This window comes from Takifugu flavidus, chromosome 7 (assembly GCF_003711565.1).
Source record: "Takifugu flavidus isolate HTHZ2018 chromosome 7, ASM371156v2, whole genome shotgun sequence".
In the NCBI taxonomy this organism is placed as follows: Eukaryota; Metazoa; Chordata; class Actinopteri; order Tetraodontiformes; family Tetraodontidae; genus Takifugu; species Takifugu flavidus.
The window spans coordinates 4,126,144-4,132,451 of NC_079526.1; positions in this window are offsets into that span (position 1 = coordinate 4,126,144).

Sequence of the window (6,308 nt, forward strand, 5' to 3'; positions counted from 1 at the left end):
CTTCATCTTCTCCTCCTTCTCCCAATCCCCGTTTCTTCCCTCTGTCTTAATTTGCAGTGTCTACGTGTGCGCGAATTCTTTTTGTCCTAAAAGCTGGGTTTTGCTCACATTTCCTCTGCCAAAGCCTCCCATCCTCCAGGGACTTACTGTTCCTGTGAACCCTGCCAACCATCTCCCATACACTTTATGAATCATTTCCTTTCAACTTTTCCCGAACACACGTGCAGAGTCTGCAGACAGTCTTTCCGTCACTATTCATGTTCAGATATTCCCTCGTGGGCATTGTAAACAGCAGGTATTTCTTTTATGATCTGCACATTGGGCCGTACAGATTTTGTACAATCAGATTTGGGTTTTAAGATCTGGAATGTCTTACTTTTATAGGCTGTTTCTGATCATCCAACACTTTCTAAGGACACGAATAAGTTAACGCTGTCGCTAAACAATGTTGAAAAGAGTATTCTACTGAAAAAAGCAGAAAAGGAGGAGGAAAGAAACATTTTTATCCTACACAGGGATGGACTGACTCACACTTATGTGGAAATTCCTGTTATTATAGGTCAGAATTTAAAAAAACAACATCACATTTTCAACAAAGCAACATATGGATTTGATTTGTCGAAGGAATTTCAGTTCAGTTTGCGTAAAATCCTGTGATGGCGAATTCCACATATTCGGAACGTAATCTACAGAATCTTGAGCTTTAAACTCGGAGGCGTCTCCGCCTCTCCTACAATGGCCCAAATGTGTCACTGTGTGATCGAGAGGAGGGAAGAGGGCAGATCTCTGGTGATTTCTGCTGGTAGAAGAAAAAAAAGTGCAGAGTAAAAAGTGCTGAATTAGCAGCACAGGCTAACCTCGCAGCTGGCCGGGGAGGTGTGTGTATGTGTGTGTGTGTGTGTGTGTAGGGGGGGGGGTATTGCGAAAGGTCCGTGCTCATGTTCTGCACAATAGCAAAATGATCAGCTGGACGAGGGCGTGTGTGGGTTCCATGTGGACCCTGCAGACCTCAACAGTATCAATGGTATCCATCCTCCTTGCAGGGGTTGGCAGGCGTCCTCGGCACCTTAATGATAAGCTTCAAACGCTCCAAACTGCAGCTGTGCGATGAAAAACCCAGCGCTTTGATCACACTGCAGACCGATTCAGTTGTTCTCCTTCCTCTTCACTCATTCATGTTTCACCGTCTGTTCATTCATGCTCAAAGGAAAGTCAGGCTTTGTTTTTGCTGTAGTTTTGGAATGAATTAGTTCCATTTCTGCCTTTAATATGCAGGAGAGGAACAAGAGAATTTCATTTTTTCCTAATGTAATGTAATACAGTCTCAATATACTATTGTATTTGATCTTTATGGCCACAGATCTCATCTTGCTGCTTTGAAGGTTAGCTTTAGATACTGTTTATCTTTTTATACATCAACTTGCACTAAAAGTTTTTTTTATCAGCAAATATACGAGGCAGAATTTTATATACGTGCATCCTATGTCTGTTACACTTATATATCTTATATGATCAAACCCCAGATGAATTCCCTTGTCTTTTATTCTGCCCTTCTGGACGGCTTTGAAGAGTGTAACGCTGTTGTCTGGTGAACAGCTGGGCTCCTCTGGACTGGGAAGTGTGTCGTGTGTTGGTTCTGTTCCAGGTAACTGATCTGGTTTGGGTTCCCTCAGTGTGTGTGTATCGTTACCTGCATATATGTGTTATATACAGTCAGTGAGCTTTTTTTATGGCTGAAAAGTTCAGAGAAAGAGCAGAACAAAGAGGAAGAGAAGGAAGAGTCTGCTTGGCAGGTGAGAGCGTGTGGTTTTGGCAATAGTGAATATTAGTGATGGCTGTGTTTATTAGAGCAATTGTAATATTGTAATTCACACGTGTTCACTGGTTAGCTGTGTGTGGACTAAGCACTCTTTAATGCTCCCTACTCGTACCTTCCTGATGCTTTAAGGTGTGATGGAAACAGACCACAGGGCTACAGGAACCTCCCTGAAGGACAAGTTCTCGGGTAGTTCTAGGAGGTAATAGAACTACCCACCCAGCATGAGTCGACATTGGTGTTAGCGCTCCTCAGAGAAACTGTAAACAAACGATGCAGGTGGGAACTTAAGCTGATGGAACAACACAAGCGCTCAGACGGTGCAGCTGCTAGTCAGGTGTCGTGTTGCGGTAGCTAACAGGACACACTAGTGTATTTGACAGGAAGTGACAGAAACAATACCTTTAATGCCCAAAGTAAAATTAGCTTGAACAGCAGCGCTAATCTCCCATAGTGCCCCACTGCCCTGAAACCTGCTGCATGCGCTTGCACTCACATGCCCTACATTTCCCCCGTGCACGCAGCAGTGACAGCTACACACGTGTCTGCTCAATTATGATCAACATGCGCTGCTGCCTGCTATGATACACTCACATTTCTCTCATGTCCTGCATGGATGGGCGAGCGTGGTGTTTTACCGCTGCCCTCGATACTCGGGACGGTTGTAGCGAAATTTAAAATAAATGATGAACCAAATCATTTCTGCTTGTACCCTGTTAAATCCTTAAATGCAGTCTCCAGCACTCATCCTACTTATGATGCTGGGCATCTGCGTCCATTAGATCACCAGACAGAGGACACGCCGTACAGGCTTGTGGGTCAGATTGGGGAAGTGGGACGTGGGGACAGCTGGGAAGCTGTAGGCGCACTGCTGAAGGGAACAAGTACGTGACGCACACGTGCGCGACAGACGAGGCAAATGCACAGGAGATTTGAGTATTTAAGAGTCGCAAAGGACTCGTCCTCCAGCTCGCTGAGCTCTTCGCACCTTCTGGGCCTAGTCGATGTCTTTGCCCTACATTCCGGTCACATGACCATGGCAGGGTTTTCCACACACACGTACGTGTTTATGTGCTAGCTGTTATATTGATTTATAACTCAGATTTGAGCTATTTTTAGACTGGAACCTAGCAGCTTTATTGCCTGTGCGTGTGTGTGTGTGTAGCAGGAGACACAGATGGACCCCTGGTGACTGTAGCCGCGTCCGTGCACAGTCGTTGCTCCGGGGGAGGTAGCCCACATGTGGTATGCTGAGTCACACATGGCAGCACTGTGGCTGAGCTACTGGTCATCAGCTGTTGCTACTGGGATTATGGGATTTGCCACCGCCGTCACACTTTCAGCCATGTCGCCTCTTCCCACCTTCTCCTCGAACAGCCTCCATCTTTGACTGCTAGTACCCCGAACGCAGATCCCAGCAATGAATGATAAATATTGGCCCTCCGTTTCCCAGCTGGGCCCCTTCATATGCGAATATGCACTTACTTGCACATGACAGTCCCACATGCACTGTTCCCTTTGTCTTTCTGACTCATGGTACCGTTAAGACATTGCCACTGACGGAGCCGTGCAGAAAGCTTTGGTAAAAGGTTTAGAACTGGGCGGTCTTGGATCGGCTGTGTCTGTAGATGGCGAGGATGAAGCAGGACCTGCCAACGGAGCCACAGTCGAATGTTTTCCCTTTAAATCAGAGCAGCAGTTGAATATTGAGCCGGTCAGGAAAACAACAGCCTCCTTGGATGGATGCACATCTGGAGCGTCACCAGTCCCTTTGGCTCCTGCCAGTTGCAGGACCAGGTTACCACCCAGGATGTTCTTTTAGATTTCCGAGACACGGCCTCGATCTCAACAGTCTCATTTTATTGTGGGGAGAGCATCACAGTAAAACCCCTCCCCCCCCCTTTGCTTTTGTGCGTGATGTCGCTTGAGGGTCATTCTCTGGATCTGGTGACTGTTCCACCTCCATCTGTTTGTGCGTTCCTCGCTGCCCAACTTCCTTAGCCCTCAGTGACATTACGCAAAATAACGCTCTTCTGCTCTGCTTTGCTCGGTGCGTTCGATGGCATGTTGTATGTTTTGAAACATACCATCGCTCTCTGCCACACATTCTTCATTCCCGGAAGGACAGTGTGAGGAAAACCAGGTTTTATAAGCACAGTCGGGCGTGATTAAAGAAAAATAATTAAAAAAGATGGACTTCCAATTGGAAATTCTCAGACATCGCTTAATTTTATGAGGCCCCAACACTTGATAATTGCAGGCTTGATAATTTGCAGGCTGGGTCTTAATTAGCTTAATTTGCATTGCTGCATGGCTGAGAGATTATTTATGCCGGCATAAATAGAATCACTGATTTGGAACAAATAAGGGCATTCATTTCTGCAATCTGGAGATGCTAACAAAGGGGCTCAGGGCTGCGTGCCACTGTTGCACTCTAAATGTGTTACGGCTCCTTCATCCTGACGCGATTCACGAAGGTGTCAAACTATCACTCACAGCCCAGAATAACAACAGGGCTCTTGGCGATAATTGGAACCTACTGGTTTGACTTCATTTCTTCTCCTAACAAGACAGTAATTATTCAGTTCAGTGTAGTTTTATTCATAATACACCCGTTCCTGTAATGTAGGGCTGCGTTACACCAACATATTTAATCAAACCTTATGAGATTAACCTTCCCAACAAACCTCAGGTCGACCCTTGGCCCCTGTTGTCATCTGCCTGGTTGGTTTAAGATGATTAAATTATAAGAAATACGATTTGTCGTTTGAATAACAGAACCAAGAATTATGATCAACAGTTTTAGCCTCTTTATTAAACAATATTGGTTTTTTTTTTTTAGGATTTTTCTCTTCATGCTCTGTGAGAGAAATCCAATGTGGAATTGACATTTCAGGCCCTGTTCATGTCTTCAAATAAGGTAAGATGGTTATAATTTACATATGAATTGGCGTGAATATGTAAATATCAAACATGGTTATTACAGGGTCAGGGGGAGGAGGGATTTAGTTTAAATATGTAAAATGAATATTTTAGGATCTCATACCGGATGATCCCACGGAACGGGCTGTTCCATCGCTGTATTTTGTGCTAATTGTGTTAATTGTGACTCACTGGATCGTCCTGGCCTCTTACTCAAATGACTGCAGGGTGGGAGTGGACAGAATTACACCGCGGCACATTTACAGGTCATACTGACGGAGCCTGGCTACCGCCTGCCCCAACAGGCCTGCACACCAGTGGCTGATGGGGCAAATAACCAGATATGAAACCAAATCCCTGGGCCTTATTGGCTAATGGCATCTCCTCCAGTGAGTTCTTGTTGATGCTATTGCTAATGATGGTTAGCTCGGAAGCTTCCCAGGTTTATTTTTTGTTTGATGCTTAATCTATCAAAAGGTTTTGAGATCCAGTGTCCTCAAATCAGGCCATCCGTCCATCCGCCCGTTCATCCATCCTGCACTGTTCTGTTCTTGCCTGATTCTAAAAGGAAAATCCTCGTTTCCTAGCTCCTCCTGGCAGACCCCGAGTCCCTCCCAGGGCAGATGGGATACCGAATCCCTCCAGACAGGTGTGCATCTTGCCGTGGGATCTCATTTAGGCAGTGAATGCCCAGAGGAATTCGAACGCAATCTTAACCACCTCAGGCGGCTCATTCAGAGGAGGAAACTGATTTCAGGTGCTCTGATTGCGCTGTTCAGCTCCCGACATGAACTTATAACTGTAGGTGAGGGTGAGACGAGACGTCGTATGAGAGCTTTGATTCTCTGTGATGGCCCAATGATAGCAAAATAAAAGTAGGAAACTATGCTGGAACTGACACCACACACAAATATGCACCACGCATACGAGGCGGACGCATGCACTGGATAAAGATCCTTTCATCCTGGAGATTGCTGGAAGTGTGGCAGCCACCATTTGCTGCATCAGTGCAGCTGAACAGAACAGCAGGAGGCTCAGAGATAATAATTACAAACAGAAGGCAGGGGTCTTTTGTTCTGCTCCCTCTCAGTTCTGACAACACTGATAAATCTTCCATGTGAACGTACCTATATTTCATCAAAGAAAAGAGCTTATTAGAACACAGAAATCAAATGGTTCAGGTAAGTAGAAAGTACAGTAATTCCAATTCCTAACGGCTAAAGAAGCTGTTGCTCAAGGACTGGAACACAGAGGAAGGCCCAGAAGAAGAGAGGAAAAGTTTCTCCTTGAGAGCCACAAGCGTAAATTTACAACCGCGACGAGTAGGAAAACAATCGTCGATGTCTGTGTGTGATATTTGTTTCAGGAGAAGAACAGGACAGAAGCCCAGGTATGCAGCAAGACCCCGGGGAAGTGGTTTGTTGTATATAATGAGCAAAAGTCAAGCAAGAAAGATTCATAATGTGATTGTTGTCTCTGTCCTGAAGGGAGGAGCAGCGGAGGGAAGGGCGGAGGTGAAGAGGCACAGAAACACAGCAGGTCAGATCTTCTCTTCTGACCAGGACAGAGT